The following is a 22250-nucleotide window of genomic DNA, read 5'->3' on the forward strand; positions in this document are numbered from 1 at the left end:
AGAGCTCCAGTAAAGTTTGGAAGGTAGGAGACGAGGTACTGGCAGAAGTAAAGCTGTGAGGACGGGGCGTGAGTCGTGCTTGGGTAGCTCAGTTTGTAGAGCACTTGCCCGCGAAAGGCAAAGGTCCCGAGTTCGAGTCTCGGTCCGGCACGCAGTTTTAATCTGCCAGGAAGTTTCATATCAGCGCACACTCCGCTGCAGAGTGAAAATCTCATTCTGGAAACATCCCCCAGGCTGTGGCTAAGCCATGTCTCCGCAATATCCTTTCTTTCAGGAGTGCCAGTTCTGCAAGGTTCGCAGGAGAGCTCCTGTAAAGTTTGGAAGGTAGGAGACGAGGTACTGGCAGAAGTAAAGCTGTGAGGACGGGGCGTGAGTCATGCTTGGGTAGCTCAGTTGGTAGAGCACTTACCCGTGAAAAGCAAAGGTCCCGAGTTCGAGTCTCGGTCCGGCACACAGTTGTAATCTGCCAGGAAGTTTCAACATTTTCATTTGTCGCCGCTGATTCCGCACGTCCCGATGCAGTTCATATCAACAGATTCTTCCCTTTCCTTCCCTTTCTTCCCCTCTCCCCCTATCAATTTACGTAATAGGCTCCCTGCCTGTTTGTACTTCATTTCTTCCCAGTGCTGATGTTAGTTACGCCTCCGTTGCGTAATCGGCGGACAAGTTCCACTTAGCGTCATCCCAGCCAGTTTTAACAAAATTTTATTCCTACACTTAATTACTATTGTGCCGTGCAACATCACTGTAGCCAGTCTGCATTCTACATCCTTTCATCTAATCCCTAGCCTCAGTGAAGAAATAACTCAAACCATTCTTGGGGGGGCTGTAATTCTAAAAAAAAAAAAAAAAATGTAACAGGCCATTATTGAACTTCAGACGACCCAACAAGATGTTTTAGCGAAGTGAGTCCGAAACAGCTTTCACCTGAGTAATCGTATAAACGAGCCTCCGTGAATGCGGACCATGTCAATACTCGCGTAGTGGAGAATAATGTTCTGCGAAATGTAGTTATCACCTTTATGGCGGCCCGAGGTTCGGAAACTAAGATACTTGTTGAAAGACCAGTAGCGTTGTATTTGAGACGCCCATTTACAACTGTATCTTACTAGGACAATAAGAGTTATTGTTTCGTTCGGTAAGATAGGCGTAGCACTACAGCATCTGGAGTGGTGACTGCGCGTGCAGAGGCGGCGGAACGTCTGTGAGGGAGCTAATGTGAGGCAGGCGCAGATAGCACAGCCGACATAATTACAAAGCGCTCCCAATTTATTGACTGCAAATCACCCAGCCGCAGATAGGGACTGTCCGCCTCGGCTGTTTTTTGCAAAATTTACTGTTACTGCCCACTCGGCCCACAGTCGTTGCTCTCCTGGAGGTGATATATAAATGCAGCTGGATCGCTTTAATTTCGTCGGCATAAGAGGAAATAAAATTTATTCCCTACGCCGATGACTAAATGGCCGTTAAATACATTTGCAAGTTTTATCGTGGCTATAAATGTCGGAGTAATGACGACTGTAACAACCAACTGTTATTTTTTCTCGTTGTCGTATGCTGGGGTCGGGAGGAGCAAATTAGCTGCTATAAACTTCATTCAGGTATCGCCAAAATGACTTACATTCGATATCTCTCGCACTTACATGGAATGAAAAACGTGCGGTAGTTCTTAATCCTGGAGCAATGGATCTGTTCTTCGTTATGTGAGTGTACCAAAACCTCTTAACCACAAATAAACATTCGTTGTTTAGTGTAATTTCAAAATAATAGTAACGTGATTTAAACCAAATTTTAAAAAAAAGTTCGTCACGTACTTTTGGTAAATATTGCGTAAGCATCCTCACATTTCAAAACTTTTCCTCGGTGTTCATACAAGGTTGTGAACAGTGTTTATGCTCTGAAATACATCTTTAGTCAGTGAATATAACCAATGGTAAAGAGGCGTGGTTTCAGGATGACAACAGGAAATCCATATCTAAATCTGCACCTACATCCATATTCCATAAACCACAGCGCGGTGCATGACGGAGGTTTATCTTGTACCACTGCTGGTTATTCACTTTCCTGTTCCACTCGCAAACGGAGAGAGGGGGAAAACGACTCCGTATGAGGCCTAATTTCACGCGTCTTATCTTCCTGTTTCTTTACGCTAAGACTCCGTATGAGGCCTAATTTCACGCATCTTATCTTCCTGTTTCTTTACGCTAAATGTACGTTGACGGCAGCAGAATTGTTCTGCAGTCGGCCTCAAATGACGCTTCTAAATTTCCGCAATAGTATCTTGTTAACAGGGCGTCGTCTTCCGTCCAGGGATTCCCGTTTTGAGTTCCGGAAGCAACCGCGTAATACTTGCGTGCTGACCGAACCTACGGGTAACAAATCTAGCAGCCGGCCTCTGAATAGCTTCGATGTCTTCCTTTAATACGAGATTATGGGGATCCCAAACACTCGAACAGTACTCAAGAATGGGTGTCACTTGCGTTCTATTCGTCGTCAATTTATGGATGAAATACACTTTCCCAAAATCCTCAAGCATTCGCCTTCCCTATTACAATTGTTACATGCGGTTTCCATTTTATATCTCTCTCCAACGTTACGCCTAGATATTTAGTAAATGTGATTGTGTCAAGTAAAAATGTAAATGTCGTGTGACTAGGGCCTCCCGTCGGGTAGACCATTCGCCGGGTGCGAGTCTTTCGATGTGACGCCACTTCGGCGACTTGCACGTCGATGGGGGTGAAATGATGATGATAAGGACAACACAACACTCAGTCCCTGAGCGAAGAAAATCTCCGACTCAGCCGGGAATCGAACCCGGGCCCTTAGGATTGACATTCTGTCGCGCTGACCACTCAGTTACCGGGGACGGACATTGTGTCACGTTGCAACGTACTAATGCTGTATTCAAGAGTTATAGGATTGTTTTTCCCACTCACCCGCATAAACTTGCACTTTTCTACTGACATTCATCACACTATCTAGAAATTTTCTCTAAATCATCTCATACGCTCCTACAGTTACGCAGCTTATGCAAAGAGTAATGAAAAATTGGGGGGTGGGGGTGAAGTTATTCGGAAGTAACAACTGAATATTGAAGATGAGCATGAACGGCAAACCATGTACTAGTATAAGAAATCGTGTTTTAGTGACCCGATTTGTTAAAGAACTATTGTTTTTATCGTCTGTTACCCACATTGTCTAATACCTGAAGACAAAGAGCCTGTGTGGTAAATTCGATGATCTGCAGTTACGTCGTCTCCGCCGTCGAATATCTCGGAATGCTGCATCTGCGCCGACATATCTGGAATGTTGGAAATTTATTACGAAACATAAATGCCACCAACGGACGCATGTGCATTGTAGCCATTGAGCAAAGTGTAACGTATGTTTATGGAACGCATTTTGCATGATAGCAAGGTTAACTATTCAAACATGGAGAAAAAAAATGATAGAATGAGTAGATCAAGGAAAACAGATTTAAGATAACGAATCTATGAAGACTAAATATTTGAGAAACCAAAAATAATTTACAAACGGATTGGATGTACAATTTAGACACGGCGAGTATGAACAAACATCAAGACTGAAGCTCTTTTCAAGTCACTTGAATTCCCAACTGCGTAGCACAAAGAGGGTTTCAGATCACCACTTGTTTTGAAGCAACTGAAAAGGAAAACAGAGAGCCAGTACCATGCACGTGAAATCCGCATGCAAAAGACAAGGTGAACAAGTCGCGCTTTCATTGGCCGGCTCGGGTCAAAGCATCGGCCGCACGGTAAAGGATACCTTGTTTTGGCAAAGATACGTTGTTCTCACGGACAGGGTCGACTCGAGAACTTTGGGGGTCAGTGAAATTTTAGTAGCTACGTATGTGAAATTATAATAACACAAAATTACAATATTTTACACCTGAGACAGCATTTGACGTGCATAAAAATTTTGCCTGTGCTTCAGTACTACAACATGGGGTACCAAAACCGTTCTGATAAGACACACTTTATAGCATATTTCTCCGTGCTAAGTCACTTTATACACTACGTTTTCGCTTCACACCCGATGTTACGAGCGTATTTTGAGTGTGCAAGTAGAGCAAGTTTCAAACTCTGTATTTCGGAAACCGATACAGTTATCAAGAAAATTTTGAAGCTTATTCTGGATCCGCATCTTGGGAATATATTGTAAAAATTTCAGTAGTTTGGTGTGTAGAATCGTTTGGAAATCCGCGACTCGGTATTGGTACCCAAGAAACACGTTTTCTACGTTTTCTCAGGAACCACCCACGAACTGAACGGTGCCTCCATAAGACGCGCCAGAGGCCACATACACTGAAGAACCGAAGAAACTGGTACACCTGCCTAATGTCATGTAGGGATCCCGTGAGCATGCAAAAGTGCCGCAACAGGACGTGGTTCAAATGGTTGAAATGGCTCTGAGCACTATGGGACTTACCATCTATGGTCATCAGTCCCCTAGAACTTAGAACTACTTAAACCTAACTAACCTAAGGACGTCACACAACACCCAGTCATCACGAAGCAGAGAAAATCCCTGACCCCGCCGGGAATCGAACCCGGGAACCCGGGCGGGGGAAGCCAGAACGCTACCGCACGACCACGAGCTGCGGACAGGACGTGGGATGGACTCGAATAATGTCTGAAGTAGTGATGGAGGGAACTGACACCATGAGTGCTGCAGGGCTGTCCACAAATCCGTAAGAGTACGATAGGATGGAGATCTCTTCTGAACAGCTCGTTGCAAAACATCCCAGAGATGCTAAATAATGTTCGTGACTGGGGAGTTTGGCGGCCAGCGGAAGTGTTTAAACGCAGAAGAGTATTTCTGGAGCCACTCTGTAGCAATTCTGGCCGTGTGGGGGGTAGTATTCTCCTGCTGGAACAGCCCAAGTCCATCGGAATGCACAATGGACATGAATGGACGGAAGTGATCAGACAGAATGGTATCTAGGCGTATCAGGGGTCCCTTATCACTCCAACTGCACACGCCGCACACCATTACAGATACTCTACCAGCTTGAACAGCCCCTGCTGTCATACTGGGTCCATGGATTGAAGAGGTCTCCATATAAGTACACGTTCATCCGCTCGATACAATTTGAAATGAAACTCGACCGAGCAGGCATAATGTTTCCAGTAATCAATAGTGAGTGTTGACAGGTCCAGGAGAGACGTAAGGCTTTATGTCGTGCAGTCATCAAGGGTACACGAGTGGGCCTTCGGCCCCAAAGGCCCATATCGGTGAATGGTTCGCCGCTGACACTTGTTGATGGCCCAGCTCTGAAATCTGCAGCAATTTGCGGGAGGGGTGCACTTCTGTCACGTTGGACGATTCTGCCCAGTCGTCGTTGGTAATGTTGTAACCTCTCAACAAAAAATATTCCGAAACCTCCCTACAGAAAAAATATAATTATTGTTATCGTTCACATTCAGCGTAACACAGTTGAAATACCTCCCAACAGTAAAAAAATTATTACATCATTCACTTTTAGCGTAACCTTCCAATAAAAAATTTCCATAACCTACCAATAATACAATGTCTCAATAAAATTATGGCTCACTTACAACCTTTCAATAATTGACTGTGAATGTAAACGTAAATTTTGGACGTCAGCAGTGCTGCGTCATGGCCCTGAAAGATCATTCTGAAAAAAATTGAAAATTCTTACCTCAAAAGGTCGCCGGATAACGCATATATATCTGCTCCTATAAGAAATTTTTCTGGCACTGCCGAGTGCAATGCTGGCCGATAGATTTGTCATGTATAAAAAGAACAACTCATTTTTCTTTTCAATAATCGGGATGACCAAGGCTTGGAGAAATTATTAAATTCTTTAAAGTCAAATGAATGATTGCCAAAGGTTATTTTTTATGAGAAAGATTATTATTAAGAGGTTTTTTTTAAAACATTTACATGGGACTTGATGTCACAATACTACATATGCGCAAGGCTGCTTTTACCTTATACTATAACGCTCAGGCTCCGCCATCGCTCCACCACGACCGGCCCAGCCAACACGATACACCAGACTGCTCGCTAACAACTACTTACTCCTACTGCTACACAGTTCCTACTGCAGTCAACACTGCTCTTTGGTCTCAGATTCTCTTATAGCTTTACCGAGCTAGGTGGCGCAGTGGTTAGCACACTGGACTCGCATTCGGGAGGACGACGGTTCAATCCCGTCTCCAGCCATCCTGATTTAGGTTTTCCGTGATTTCCCTAAATCGTTTCAGGCAAATGCCGGGATGGTTCCTTTGAAAGGGCACGGCCGATTTCCTTCCCAATCCTTCCCAAACCCGAGCTTGTGCTCCGTCTCTAATGCCCCCATTGTCGACGGGACGTTAAACACTAACCACCACCACCACCATCTTATAGCTTACATATCGCAGGCAGCGCGTGAGCAATCCATCGAAATTACATCTGCTCGAGTGCACTAGCAACAAATTCCTTAATCGTGGACCTCTTACAGTGTTCTTGCACGGTCTTTTTCCGGCCGCAGCGATGTCGCAGATTTGATATTTTACTAGATTCCTGATATTTACGGTACACTCGTGAAGTGGTCGTACGGGAAAATCACCACTTTATCGCTACCTCGGAGATGCTGTGTCCCATCGCTCGTGCGCCGACTATAGCACAGTGTTCAAACTCACTTAAATCTTGATAACCTGCCGTTGTAGCAGCAGTAACCGATCTAACAACTGCGCCAGATACTTGTTGTCCCATATAGGCGTTGCCGACCGCAGCGCCGTTTTCTGGCTGCTTCCATATCTTTTTATTTGAATACGCATGCCTATACCAGTTTCTTTGGCGCTCCAGTGTATAATTCAAAAGGAAACAACCGATTTGCTCTATTTGCCTAGGCTGGAGGATGTGCGTAATATTCAAATTTTAAGCCTGTACTGTATAACAGTTATATTAATACGATCCTTCTGTTGGGTATGCGAATGATCTCTACCCCAAGGACTATTCAGAACACTTGAGACTACTTCTCTGCCCCAAACAGACCCCGAGAAATAAGCCTCGAAAAACTCCGTTATTTTTTTTCATGGCGTTATGGAACAAGTCAAGTAGCGCATGTTGTCGCTAGCGTACCATTAGTTAGCCTCGTTCATATTCACGGAAAGCTGAATCAGCGGATGGAACAACAGTACGAAAAACGTCCCCGAAACATCGCGAAACTACCTCAGGTGAAAACTGCACCGCCCACATACTGCAACTTAAATGTCTGACTGGACAGTCGGCGCACTCACCGCCTTATACTGTTTGAAAAGACGTGAACCACAGTGCTCGCATCCAGTCAGTTACTGCCCGGTTCCTTCGTTGTTTGGCCCTAGAAATACGTCCAGCTTTATGTGCTGGTAAGCGCTGTCTTCTGCTAAGTATCGGATTCGAAATATCAATTTAAACGTTTCCATCACAGCTATTACTTGGAAACTGGTTGAGAAGGACCTGTCTAATTTGAAACGGATTATCGTTGACAAGAGATGACTCTCGTCTCTGATTATGTCGGTGAGGGTATTACGACAAGCACTGTTCTGAAGGCGTGTTATGTGACTGCTAGTGACGCACTGTTCCTTGTAGACAGGCTGTACTATTGACGTCGATACACCAACAATTCAGTTAACTTACAGTACTGGCCATTACAATTGCTACACCAAGAAGAAATGCAGACGATAAACGGGTATTCATTGGATAAATATATTATTCTAGAACTGACATGTGATTACGCTTTCACGCAATTTGGGTGCATAGATCCTGAGAAATCAGTACCCAGAACAACCGTCCAGGCCGTAATAACGGCCTCGATATGCCTGGGCATTGAGTCAAACAGAGATTGGACGACGTGTGCAGGTACAGTTGCCCACGCAGCTTCAATACGATACCACAGTTCATCAAGAGTAGTAACTGGCGTATTGTGACAAGCCAGTTGCTCGGCCACCATTGACCAGACGTTTTCAATTGGTGAGAGATCTGGAGAATGCGCTGGCCAGGGCGGCAGTCGAACATTTTCTGTATCCAGAAAGACCCGAACAGGATCTGCAACATGCGGTCGTGCATTATCCTGCTGAAATGTAGGGTTTCGCGGGGATCGAATGAAAGGTAGAGCCACGGGTCGCGACACATCTGAAATGTAACGTCCACTGTTCAAAGTGCCGTCAATGCGAACAAGAGGTGACCGTGACGTGTAACCAATGGCACCCCATACCATCACGCCGGGTGATACGCGAGTATGGCGACGAACAATACACGCATCCAATGTGCGTTCACCGCGATGTCGCCGAACACAAATGCGACCATGTTGATGCTGTGAACAGAACCTGGATTCATCCGAAAAAACGACATTTTGTCATTCGTGTACCCAGGTTCGTCGTTCAGTGCACCATCGCAGGCGCTCCCGTCCGTGGTGCAGCGTCAAGGGTAACCGCAGCCATAGTCTCCGAGCTGATAGTCCATGCTGCTGCAAACGTCGTCGTACTGTTAGTGCAGACGGATGTTGTCTTGCAAATGTCCCCATCTGCAGATTCGGGGATCGAGGCATGGCTGCAAGATCCGTTACAGCCATGCGGATAAGACGCCTGTCATCTCGACTGCTAGTGATACGAGGCCGTTGGGATCCACCACGGCGTTCCGTATTCCCGTCCTGAACCCACCGCTTCCATATTATGCTAACAGTCATTGGATCTCGACCAACGCGAGCAGCAATGTCGCGATACGATAAACCGCAATCGCGATACGCTACAATCCGTTCTTTATCAAAGTCGGAAACGTGATGGTACGCAATTCTCCTCCTTACACGATGTATCACAACAGCGTTTCACCAGGCAACGTCGGTCAACTGCTGTTTGTGTATGAGAAACTGGTTGGAAACCTTTCCCATCTCAGCACGTTGTAGGTGTCGCCACCGGCGCCAACATTGTGTGAATGCTCTGAAAAGCTAATCATTTGCATATTACACCATCTTCCTCCTGTCGGTTAAATTTCGTGTCTGTAGCACGTCATCTTCGTGGTGTAGCAATTTTAATGGCGAGTAGTGTAATTCATGATTGGGCCACATGTATGTCCTAAAATGTAGGTTCTTTGTGCTATTCTGTAATGTCCATACGTGAACCCATCTTACTGCGCTGGTTGGACACAGCCACCTGCCACAGGCACACCAGTTCACTGTCACGCTTTGAGCCAGCGGTGGATGGCCACATGATTGCGTGGCACCAGCTGTACACCACCTGCTGCGGAACTAAGCGACAAGTGTACTGTTACAAGGGGACGACTAGTGTTTTTGTCCGGTGAACTTACCGCGAGTTGTGCGTATAGTGCACCCCAGGAAACGGTTTAAGAGTAACGCAAGGCAATTCACTGGCAAGCCTACAAAGACGTCGTATGGTGGCTTGCGGTGTGCTACTGTGTAGCACTGAAGCGCGTACGCCAAATTTCTCGCTAGGTATCCAGGCATCGGTTTCGTATGAGGAAATTCATTTTCACGTTTCCAGCGTAACCAACTCCGTTTGGAGAGGACTCTTTGGTACGATGACCCCGTCTCCGTGCCAATAAAGCGGGACGTTGGCGAAGCCTAAATTGCATTGCCAGTCGGGGAGCATATTCCTTGCGGCGTCGGCTCAGCGCCGTCTTCGGGGATGCGAATAACGTCTTCTGAGGGCCGCCTCCACAGCCAAGTACTCTGCGTCGCTATCACCCACGCTTCTGTCCCTTACTCTTCCTCATTTCGCTCACCCCTCCTCCTGCTACTGCTCAGCCCTCTCCCCTCCCCTCACCCCTCTGAACAGCGAGCAAAAAATGCCTTCCGCAACACGGTTCTCCCTCGAGAGCGCTGTCGGCTGCCTGCTGTTACGACACTTGTAATACGCTAGTGTGTGAATTTCATTTTCAAGCGGTGCGTTATTTCAGCTCGCAGAGTCAACACACCGCAGAACAGAGACTAAGCGAATGGAATGGAAAGACTCGACAAGTAAAATTTGTACCACCAAGTGAAAACGAGGCAAACGGACACAATCGGTGTAACTGCGTGGAGCGAGATCGGTCGCTAATGTTTGCTGCAACTGGCGATCGCTGTCCATCGTGTGCAAACACGTTCTTCAGCTTTCTGTTTCCATTGTTTCTCTCCCGCTTGATTCCACACCACACGACATCACCATACGAGTAGGAGATACATAACCACACTTTAAAAAAAAGAGAAAAAAGGAAAAGCTCAATCAATAAATGCCAAGCCGAATAACTGCTTGCATAAGGGTGAGAGATGGACCAACCCGTTATTGATTTGCGCAGTTTGTGAAGTTCTTCCTCTTAAATTAATCATCCGATTTTTCTGAAACTATCGTAATTTGTTTGTTTGTACATGTACATCACATGTACCGACTTCCGCCCCATTCGTATAATTCCTTCTTGGTGCGTCGCTTTTTTGTCTTCGCGTGTATAACCCTTGCAGGAAAGGGGAACAGAGACATGTATAGTGTCATGCAATATGAGAATGGCACTAATATTTCATAAATGTGTAAAATTTGTTTGCAGGAGATCAGCGACTGAGCATCATGAAATCAAGTAATAAGCCGCTTCAGTTGTAATAGGTTTATCGGTTCAATCACGACCGGTTTCGGGCGATTATGAGACCATCTTCACGTGGACAAGACTGCAGTAGGAAAAATGAGCAGATGTAATAAGTGATTGTAAACCACTCAACAGTTGTTTAGTTTCCATAATGGGAATTCAGTACCTAATTGCAAATATGAAATCAATTCGTTCTGGTTAGTCAGACTGATGATGATGTTAGGTTTGTGAGGCGCTCAACTACGCTGTCATCAGCGCCCGCACGAAGTCCCAATTTTTACACAGTCCAATTTTTTATACAATTCAATCTAGCGACTGTCACAAATGATGATTATATAATGACGACAACACAAACACACAGTTTCCGGGCAGAGAAAATCTCCAACACGGTCGGGAATCGAACCCGGGACCTCGTGATCCAAAGGCAGCAACACTAACCACTATACTACGTGCAGCGGACTGGTTAGTCAGCCTGAAACACAGGTTACGCAGGAGGTGACCAACGAAGCCACCTAAATAAACGGGCTGACAAACGAAGAAAAAAAGGGAAAAACTAAGAATATCATCGAACAACGTAAGAGAACTTACACGATAGCTTCTCCATTTTCCTATTGCAGTCTTGTTCGCCTGAAGATAGGCTTATAATCGCCCGAAACCGGTTGTGATTCACCCAATAAATCTTTTACAACTGGAGCAGTTTATCATCTGATTCCAGTTCATAAACGATTAGCACTGTCAGGACAAGGGTTTAGGGAAGTTATAGCGAGAAAAAGAGACTAGTACTTCACTGTGGCGTTAATAATGGTGACATTTTTGTCCACCGAAATGTGTAAGACACTGATTGATGTGCTCACTGTACTTTTTGTGAAAATACCTTCTTTTTTGGCCTACACAAAGTGCTTTCCATGGAGCACAACTAAATCACACATATTATGAAAATGTATGTATGGATGTGTGCAGGTATATGTGTACGTTCCTACACCACTGGATCGATTTCAACCAGACGTGGTACACATATCCTTTACTGTCAGGTAACAATCGCTGTAGAGTTAAGAACCACCTACCTATCATAGATCAGGTGATGTGACGTCTTAGACAATGAGATGCGTGAAAAACTGCCGCACTACGCAATATGTTTAAATTTATTACATCTATGCGAAACTTATTCCGAACAAAGTTAGTAGCCGGCCGGAGTGGCCGTGCTGTTCTAGGCGCTGCAGTCTGGAGCCGAGCAACCGCTACGGTCACAGGTTCGAGTCCTGCCTCAGGCATGGATGTGTGTGATGTCCTTAGGTTAGTTAGGTTTACTTAGTTCTAAGTTCTAGGGGACTGATGACCTCCGCTGGTAAGTCCCATAGTGCTCAGAGCCATTTTTGAACCAGAGTTAGTAGCACACAGTACCCGGGAATGCCGCTAAATGCAGCTACAAAATTATGTCTTATTACCACACAAAGTTCAGGAGATATGACATCTTAGACACCTAGATGCGTGCAAAAAACCGCATGATGCACGATGTTTGAACATATTATTTCTTTGCTACTAAGACACTACTACAATCGAATCAACTTAAGGAAATCCCTGACACGTGGCAGCGCTTTTAACAGCTTTCAACTGCGAAGCGCAAACGTCTGTAGGCTAAAACAGTAGTGGTCTATAGAACTATGAAGAGGCGTTGCCGTTGAGTCGTTTACAAAATGACTTTGTAGATATACGAAGCAGCAGCGCCCAGCATAAACACACTGTCCGCGATACTGTACTTATACATTTGTACATTAGGCGTGTTTGTTTTTGTGCGATTGTGTCGTAATTTCAAAGGTGTTTGCACAAATAGATGGAAATGAAATTTTGTCGATATTACTCTACAAACGCAGTTCATGTTTTGTGTTCGTTCCTAACAGAAAATTATAGCAAAATGAATACCCTGGGAATGCTGGGTTTGTCAGCTACTTGTTGTATACAGTATACCTAATTATATACAGGTTGTGTCAATTATCTTGAGAATCTCAAAATTTTTTTAACAAAATAAGAGAATTAATAAAATTTTTTTGTTTAGCTTCAGGAGTGATATTAACCAGCATGATTTCTTTTCCTGTAAATTTGTTTGATACTAAGCCATGAACAGCAGCACGTCTTTTTTAAATTGCGCCCTGTCTTTCTCATTTGCTAAGCCTCTTCTGCCCACTTCTGATTTATTTATTTCCTATCTTATTTTAGTCGTTAGAACAGATCAAATGTTGCACATGAATTGGGATGAATATGGCACATAATTTTTAGCATAAGTTCAAATGTGTTAGTATAACTAAGTTCTATAGTGTTTAAGGGAGAGGGAATCTACATAAAGAAAAAAATTATAACAATTTTTAGAAGAAAGAAAAGAAATTCTACATACTACTCTTTGGGCATCTGGCTCATCCGGAATCCAGAAGCCACATGCTAGTGTTCCGTTGTCAGTGCTACACTGCTAGATCGCGAATTTCGTAATTTGTAACTCTGGATTGCAAAAAATGGTTCAAATGGCTCTAAGCACTATGGGACTTAACATCTGAGGTCATCAATCCCCTAGAACGTAGAACTTCTTAAACGTAACTAACCTAAGGACATCACACACATCCATGCCCGAGGCAGGATTCGAACCTGCGACCGCAGCAGCAACGCGGTTCCGGACAGAAGCGCCTAGAACCGCTGGGCCAAAGTGGCCGGTTCTGGATTGCAGTTCTATAAGGCATTACGCTACACATCACTACACTACACTGCTATGTTTGGTATCAGAACTAAGATAGATATCTCGTTTATCTAGATGGTTAGATACGCGCTGCGCTGAGTCACAAATCAGGATTTACAGGGGCTATGCTGCTGAGATGTAGAGATAAGGAGACGGCTGTCAGGTTCTCAGGAAATCCTTCCTGATCCTCAGCGAGGCTTCCCTCCTCACCGCTTGCGGAAGGCTGTTGTAGGTGGGTGTTCTGCCGTGTCCCGTCACGTTGTCGTGATGAATGGCCTCGTCTTGGGTGTCTCTCAGCCATGTAGGCGTGCAGTTCGTAAGGTGATATTTTAGCTGTCAGCGAGTTAAGCTCATGCCACAGTTCGTCATTACTTATTATGTTATAGACCGTAGTATTACCAAAGACGCTCATGTCTTCGTATATAACATCTTGTCTAGTAGCGCACTCCCAGATGATGTGGGTCTGGGCGCCGATCGCTCCACTATCACAACTGTTGTCGTGTCCTGACATAGGTTGGAGAGGGAAAAAGGGGTTGCTGGTCTGTTTGCGCTCCGGAGAGGTACAGAGCAGAAGGAAGAAGTACAATTCACAGTGAAGGCATTTAACTGTGAAACATCCCCTTAAAAAAAATTATACATGACTGTGCTTAAACTGACACACAATATTTTTAGCGCAACGCAATCTGACTTTCAATAATCCCTACAAAAGAATGGCCCCGACTAACATTAACCTATACCTTTCACAAATCACTTACCTCACAAAAATCTTCGTTACTCAAGCTACTGCAATACAGCGAGCGCCACTGCTGCCAGCTAAATAAAAGATTCAAACTACTGAAGGCACTAACTACTGATAGGCATAGTTAGCAAACAATGTATTTACCTTAATAGTGTTCAAAAGTCATAATATATATATCAGTTCATGATATCCAGTCTTACAAATTTACTGTCTCTGTCCAGATCATCCGCCCTCAAAACTCCGCCATCTCACTCCCCACATCCACCACTGCTGGCGGCTCACCTCCAACTGCGCAACGCTACGCGCTGTTAACATCCAACTGCCCAACACTACAATAGCCAACAGCAATGCAAACCAGCCACAGACTGCACACAGCACAGCCAGTGATTTTCATACAGAGCGCTACGTGGCGTTACCAATATAAAAACCTAAAGAGCCTACTTACAATTGTTTTCTTCTATCTGAGAGCCAACACTAATACAGGCATTTACTAGAAATGCAGGTGGTGAGACTCGGTAGGGAACTCGTTGTGGAGACTCTCGGACAAACAGGGTTTTGAAATAGTTGTCTATTCCAGACGGGACTAACTAATATACTGGACGCTAGTTCTGGGGCTAGAAAAATGATGAATAACAATGTTACAACAGAAGCCAGTGCAGAAGTCCCAGGAGTGGATGCTAATCACAGTAGCAAACACTAGCAGCATCTTAAGGCAACAACTTAGTTGCAAAACAAAACATATTGAATGTGACACCGTTCACTGAGGCACTCCAAGTGAGGGAGAGCAGACTTACGCGGAGCTGGACCGAGGCTGGATTCGGCCCCCAGATCGTCTGACTGAGAACTCTGCCAAAATGCGGAATTTAGGGGTTTTAAAGAGTCGCGTGGGGCACTGTTTCTCCCACTTAAAGCGATCCAGCCAATCCCGTAGGTCTCTTGCAGGTGCCTGCCAATCATGGTTTAGTTAGGTCCCCTCTACTGCTCCTAAGGCGGGGATGTTAATGCAGTTGCACTAAGTCCGTATTTGGTATGAACATTGTTCAGCTGAAAGCTAAACGTAGCTGCTCTGCCAAATAAGGCTTGCCACATTATTGTTACACGTCATTTAGCCCCGCCCCTCGGGCTCCCCGGAGTAGGGACTGCTGGGTCAACAGTTTTTGGTGTTTTCGCTCTCTTTCTAACCCTTGTAAGTCTACTGACGTTGCTGTTCTCAGTGCTGGCCTCAAGCTGGCTTTATACGCTAGTACGTGCCTGTTCGTTACAAAGTTCTACGGTGACAACCTACTACAGCGTCTAGACGACATATGGAGTTACATGTTAATTCCTTGAAGAGTAACTGACGCCCTGGGACCGCGACTGGGGGCGTCTGCATTGTCGCAAGGCTCTCCCCTTACTGTTTACTTCATGTAACAATATCTCTCCTAGTTTCGCCTGCCCTCAGCATCGTCTCTGCTTCCGCGCCTTGGAACGCCTGTCCTCCTTTCTCACAGCTGCAAGATAACACTACAGTAGCAAGGAATAATCAGTACATTACAGTGTTTCTCGTGCGTTGTGGTATTTTTAGTAAGGATATGGAGCACATTGCTCCTTTGGTCGGAAGGAAGTATTACATTCTCGATATTTCTTTTATGTTACGAAGCCACTGGTAACTTCTCCTCCCTGTTTCTGCCCTGCCCCAAATTTCTTGCCATTCTCTCTCAATGCATGCATCTGTTTCTTTATCTGATGTAGCTTCTTAATCTTATCATTTTCGACCATTTTGAGCAAATGTTGCGCACTTCTCTTTCTGACGGCTAGGGCAGAGGTAGCAGGGCTAATATCACCAGCAGGGCCTCAGTCGCTGTAGTTCTAGATGCGCTTGTCACGTGCAAGAGTTCACTTCTCCGCTCGCCGGAGAACCCCAGCTCTTGTGAAAACGAAGCCACTGACAGAACAAGAAATATAATTGTGATTAATGTTTTCTCACCGATCACTAGCTACCGTTAATAGGACATGCCGATGCAACTAGTATTTTTTTCTCCGGGATGCCAGTAGATATTAAATGTATCGTTACAATATTCCCATTACGACGATATTCGAACATGCTAGCTAGAACGATTTGTTGAATTTCTTTTTTTCCGCCTCAGATTTATTTTTATTTTTTGCCTTTTTCGCGTGTCGGCTACAGGTGTACCGCCAGCACGGTCGCACAGTGCGGGGCTAGTCGATACGAGCTCGGTAAAAATTGCCTTTGGCGGCAGATTGAGCGCGCTAATATTTATGAGAGTGAGGTAATGGCGGCTCATTAATATATCGCGATATTTCGCTCGCTTTATTTATCACGAGTGACGTCACCGGACCCTGCGTATGTGGAGCAGTGGGGATAGACGGGCTCTCGCTTTGGAAGCGGTCCAGGGCGCGCGCTTCGTTAGCCGCGGCGGGCACTTATACCGCGCCTGCGCCGGCAGTTTACTCTGCTCTTTATGCGACCCAGACGTCAGCGCTGCCAACGGCCGGTCCAGCCTCCGCCGCTCCTTCACTGAGGCAACGCGGGAAAAAAAGACGAAAAAAGAAAGAAAAAGAAAGACACTCTAGTGTTGCTCAAGAGGACATTGACACCCTCCCGACAGCATGAAGACATATTTCTAGCCATACCGGACAAAAGATTAATACACTACTGGCCATTAAAATTTCTACACCAAGAAGAAATGCAGATGATAAACAGGTATTCATTGGACAAATATATTATACTAGAACTGACATGTGATTACATTTTGACACAATTTGGGTGCATAGATCCTGAGAAATCACTACCCAGAACAACCACCTCTGGCCGTAATAACGGCCTCGATATGCCTGGGCATTGAGTCAAACAGAGCTCGAATGGCGTGTACAGGTACAGCTGCCCAAGCAACACGATACTACAGTTCATCAAGAGTAGTGACTGGCGTATTGTGACGAGCCAGTTGCTCGGCCACCATTGACCAGACGTTTTCAGTTGGTGAGAGATCTGGAGAATTTGCTGGCCAGGGCAACAGTCGAACATTTTCTCTATCCAGAAAGGCCCGTACAGGACCTGCAACATGAGATCGTGCATTATACTGCTGAAATGTAGGGTTTCGCGGGGATCGAATGAAGGGTAGAGCCACGGGTCGTAACACATCTGAAATGTAACGCAAACTGTTCAAAGTGCCGTCAATGCTAACAAGAGGTGACCGAGACGTGTAATCAATTGCACCCCATACCATCACGCCGAGTGATACGCCATTATGTCGATGACGAGTACACGATTCCAATGTGCGTTCACCGCGATGTCGCCAAACACGGATGCGACCATCATGATGCTGTAAACAGAACCTGGATTCATCCGAAGAAAAACGACGTTTTGCCATTCGTGCACCCAGGTTCGTCGTTGACTACACCATCGCAGGCGCTCCTGTCTGTGATGCAGCGTCAAGGGTAACCGCAGCCGTGGCTCCGAGCTGATAGTCCATGCTGCTGCAAACGTCGTCGAACTGTTCGTGCAGACGGTTGTTGTCTTGCAAACGGCCCCATCTGTTGACTCAGGGATCGAGACGTGGCTGCACGATCCGTTACAGCCCTGCGGATAAGATGCCTGTCATCTCGACTGCTAGTGATACGAGGTCGTTGGGATCCAGCACGGCGTTCCGTATTACCCTGCTGAACCCACCGAGTCCATATTCTGCTAACATTCATTGGATCTCGACCAACGCGAGAAGCAATGTCGCGAAACGATAAACTGCAATCGCGATAGGCTACAATCCGACCTTTATCAAAGTCGGAAACGTGATGGTACGCATTTCTCCTCTATACACGAGGCATCACAACAACGTTTCACCAGGCAACGCCGCTCAACTGCTGTTTGTGTATGAGAAATCGGTTGGAAACTTTCCTCATGTCAGCACGTTGTAGATGTCGCCACCGGCGCCAACTTGTGTGAATGCTCTGAAAAGCTAATCATTTGCATATCACAGCGTCTTCATCCTGTCGGTTAAATTTCGCGTCTGTAGCACGTCATCTTGGTGGTGTAGCAATTTTAATGGCCAGTAGTGTAGCTCCCGACTAGACATCTGGCGATACAGCGTAACACCGATTCGAGCCTTGATAGTGGAATCAGTTCTTCGAGAAACAAAATCTATACGGTTCTTCAAGTCTGCTTGATATACGTATGTATTCAGGATCATACACCGAATGAAATGCTCTTTTTACGTAAGTTTGGTACCAATAAATGGTTTATAATGCAATCTGACTACTTTTTTGTGGAAAAGGAACATATCTAAACGCAATTATAGTGTACTTTGCGCAACAGAAAGGAGAGAGACCATATAAGGGACAATCAAAGTTTGCTTTCGAAGGCCGTATATTCCAGAATCGCTATGCTGATCAGGCAAAATCCCCGTGAGCATTGAGGCATCATCTACCCACGCACCAGGTTGAAGATACACGTTTCGTAAAACGCTGTGTCCTGCTGCGTGAAGGAGTCCGCAACTGCATTCTGCACATCCTCGTCCGTCAGGAATCGTCTGCCCTTCAGAGCTTTTTTAAGGGACCGAAGGCTTGGTAATCGCACGAGGAAAGATAAGGACTGTAGTAAGAGTGCTCCAGTGCCCCTCAATGGAGTTGGCCGACCTTCTACGACATTTCGATACGGGGACGTGCGTTGTCATAAAACAGCAGCACCTGTTGCCGCAGTACAGAATTTGGCGCACCATTTAAAAACTACGATTTTCGCAGACAGGCTGCCCAATAACCATTTTTCACTCTCCGATGGATGACTAACGCTGTTTGTCCCTCAGCAGCCAAGAAAAGAATAACAGCTGCTCGTTGGTTCTGTTTGGACGCACTTGGTAATAAAGTCGCCACAGTTCACGTTTTTGCATTTACAGAAAGCAATGCCTTGCGTACTTGTTGGTACTTTAATATCCGAATCGGAGTCGCGCTGCGTTACATGTTCGCTGCAGCAACGCCCTGAAACGGAAACTTTTCGATCGCCCCTTACAAATAAATATTTAAGTCAATCTCACGATCACAATTACTACACGTGAGTTCATAGTCTGATTTCGAGAACGTGTCGATTATCCATTTTATATTGCGAGTCATGTGCAATGAGCACACGTGGTTCGATCTGATAGCTTAACATTTTTTCTATCTACAAACAAGAATCACGTTGAGTGTGTTTCCTTGTCTTTGCATGAAACGTCTTGGGCTATAGATCAAATCATGCACAACGATTGGCCGGCCGGTGTGGCCGTGCGGTTAAAGGCGCTTCAGTCTGGAACCGCGTGACCGCTACGGTCGCAGGTTCGAATCCTGCCTCGGGCATGGATGAGTGTGATGTCCTTAGGTTAGTTAGGTTTAATTAGTTCTAAGTTCTAGGCGACTGATGACCTCAGAAGTTAAGTCGCATAGTGCTCAGAGCCATTTGAACCATTTTTTTGCACAACGATTTTTATTAAAGACGAAGTGGGCGCTGGCATACTTTCGTATTCGCCCGCCCCAGAACGGTGGCATTTCACCGTACTAGCAGAGACTACTAACCAGGTGTGCTACATACTGCCTACCCCAATGAACTATTAGAGTGATTTTCAACAAGAATACCTTAACAATAGCTGTCTGTATGCGGTGAAAGAAATCTTAGAAGCAAAAAAGCATTTTCTACTGGGCCTGTCCCCTATCAAAAGGTTGTGCTGGGCAATTCAGACAATGTCAAAAAGATAAAAAAATTTTGTGGGTGAAAATTTTCACAAAGGGAGTCCCCCTTGGTTCAATTTTGGACCCGCTCCTCTTCCTTGCATATTTGAACAACATTCCACTTCAAATTCAACAAGCAAAATTGGTACTTTTTGCAGAGGATAGTACTGTTATAATGATGCCATCAGAAAGAAAGCAAAAGAAGAGTAAGTATATGATATTTTCCAAAGAATTATTAAGTGGTTCTCTGAAAATGGTATCTCCCTAAATTTTTAAAAATCACGCTACATTCACTTCTGTATAACAAATGATGTAGTACAGGAGCAGGTGTGAATAAGTACGGTTGAATGCTCCACAGTTTTGGTTGTACATATTGATAAAAACCTGAAATGAAATAAGCGTTTTGCTGAGCTCCCCAAACAAATAAGTTCAGCTACTTTTGCTCTTCGCATTACTCCTAACCTTGGAAACAAATGTTCCTGACATACGTGGCCCATTTCCACTCGATAATGTCGTACGAAATAATGTCTGGGGCATCTCATCACCTGCAAAGGAAATACTCATTGGAGAAAAGCGAGCAGCAAGAATAATATGCGATATGGGCCTCCACCCACGGACGTCATGTAGGTACCTCTTCAAGGTGATATGCATATTAACTGCGCCGTCACGATACATATATTTGCTAATGAAATTCGACATAAGTAATCCATGACATTGTGGGAACAACAGTGATGTACATACCTACAACAATAGAGGGAAAAACGACCTTTATTACCCATTGTTAAAGCTGTCAGTAGTTCAGAGAGGAGTTCAGTGGGCAGCAACAAAAATTTTTGATCTTTTGCCCAATAACATAAAATATCTGACGGGTAGCGAAGTAATTTCTGAATCTAATTCAAAATCATTTCTGTTGGAGAATTCCTTCAATTCCGTTGACAGATTTCTACAGAAGAAAAGTGTAGTTCAAAATCTTGAACATGGCTGCGAAACAGCAACTGTGTTAATCTGAAGAGGTTGAAAAAAATCAGCCAACCAGTTGCAAAATAAAAGTTCATTAGCCCTGCACCTAAGTTTCGATATTTCTAAAAATATCTTCTTCAGAAGGACTGGGACTTGTTACATCACAACTATTCGATAAACAGTTTGTCCGCTCTAGATATCGCATTAGGTGAGAAAATATAATAAAAACAAGGAAGTACGCTCAGTCATCTACAGCTGTTGTCCACGAAAAGCCATGTTAGATTTTAGAAGCAATGGTATAGGAATTTTTTGAAAATATGATTTCAAAACGCTGCGAGGATCCATTAGATAAAATGTAAGAAAGAAACACGTCTTCCTGACATTATAATTTATAGAAACACGTCCTTAATTTTGCACAGTTTTGCATTCTAAAGCCACCAACGTCAAAACTGACACAAACGACCTCATGTATTGTATCGTTGGCATGCTTATACAGTTACTGTAACAACTGGGTTCAATTTGTGAAATTATGCGTCATAGCTGGTCATGTATTAAGCTGTTTATTCGCTTGCGCTAGGATTTCTTTTCCGTAGAGTTTACACGTTCATTACATTAATTGGAAGAAACGGTCGACACTCAACGACATCCACAGAGCGAAACTGTGCAGTAAATAAACGGAGAGTGCGCTTTGTGGACATGATACACTGTTGCTGGAGTAACGCTCATGAAATGAACTCCGTGCAGTAAATCAAAATAACCCACATTACCACGAGCATTTCTGGACGCAGTTTATTATCTCGTCGGAGATTAAATGAATTGTTCGCACGCGACCTGGTACAAGCGACAAAAAAAAAAAAAAGTAAAAAATAAAAAAATAAACCGGAGCTGTAACGAAAATGACCAGAGATAATACTGTAGCTAAAGAGCTGGAAGAAAATGTAGAAATGTAGTAATGACATTGCTGCAAGTCGTTAGATCAAATAAGGACCTATCATATAATCATAGCTGGATTTAGTGGGATGAGCATATATTCTGTAAGTATAGAGTCTGAAAGGTCTGTTTATCCCAGATTTTTCGTGGGAATAATGCTGTGACACCGTGAGAAGAAAAACAGTTCATTTATCAATAGGAACTTCTGGAAGTACGACTCAAAACGTTTTATCCTGCCCTGAGAGACACAGTCGAATTTTCGTCATAGTAGCTAATTTACAACGGCAAAATGATCGGTTTCTTTACCAAAATTACCAGTTCATACGTACATTTCTTAAAAACATACACAAAATTTCCAGTTCTCACTCACATTTCTCGAAACTACACATGCAATACCAACAGAAATGAATTACCTCAGATTTGTAGTTTATGATCTGAAACGTATCGTTCGGTAATTAGATCTCGGCAGTAGCGGGAATGTTGGATTGGGTCAGGGCGATCAAAACAGATAAAGAAATAATTTGAAATGGTGTAGCACAGACCCAACATATCCGCTGTTCCCGAGAAGGAATTACCGGACGATACTCCACTATTAAACTTTTCTTCTTATGGAAAGAACTTGAGAATCAT

At 44.5% G+C, this 22250-nt stretch overlaps 1 protein-coding gene and 1 non-coding gene across 2 annotated transcripts in view; both read left to right on the plus strand.

Annotated features, from left to right (window-relative positions):
- LOC126481079 (atrial natriuretic peptide receptor 1-like) overlaps positions 1 to 22250 on the plus strand; it is a 1220509-nt gene that overhangs the window by 320042 nt on the left and 878217 nt on the right. The window lies entirely within an intron of this gene.
- Positions 6138 to 6210, plus strand: Trnaa-cgc (transfer RNA alanine (anticodon CGC)). The gene has a single exon. It is a non-coding gene; the product is annotated as a tRNA-Ala (tRNA).

This window comes from Schistocerca serialis, chromosome 5 (genome assembly GCF_023864345.2).
Source record: "Schistocerca serialis cubense isolate TAMUIC-IGC-003099 chromosome 5, iqSchSeri2.2, whole genome shotgun sequence".
NCBI classification, from domain to species: domain Eukaryota; kingdom Metazoa; phylum Arthropoda; class Insecta; order Orthoptera; family Acrididae; genus Schistocerca; species Schistocerca serialis.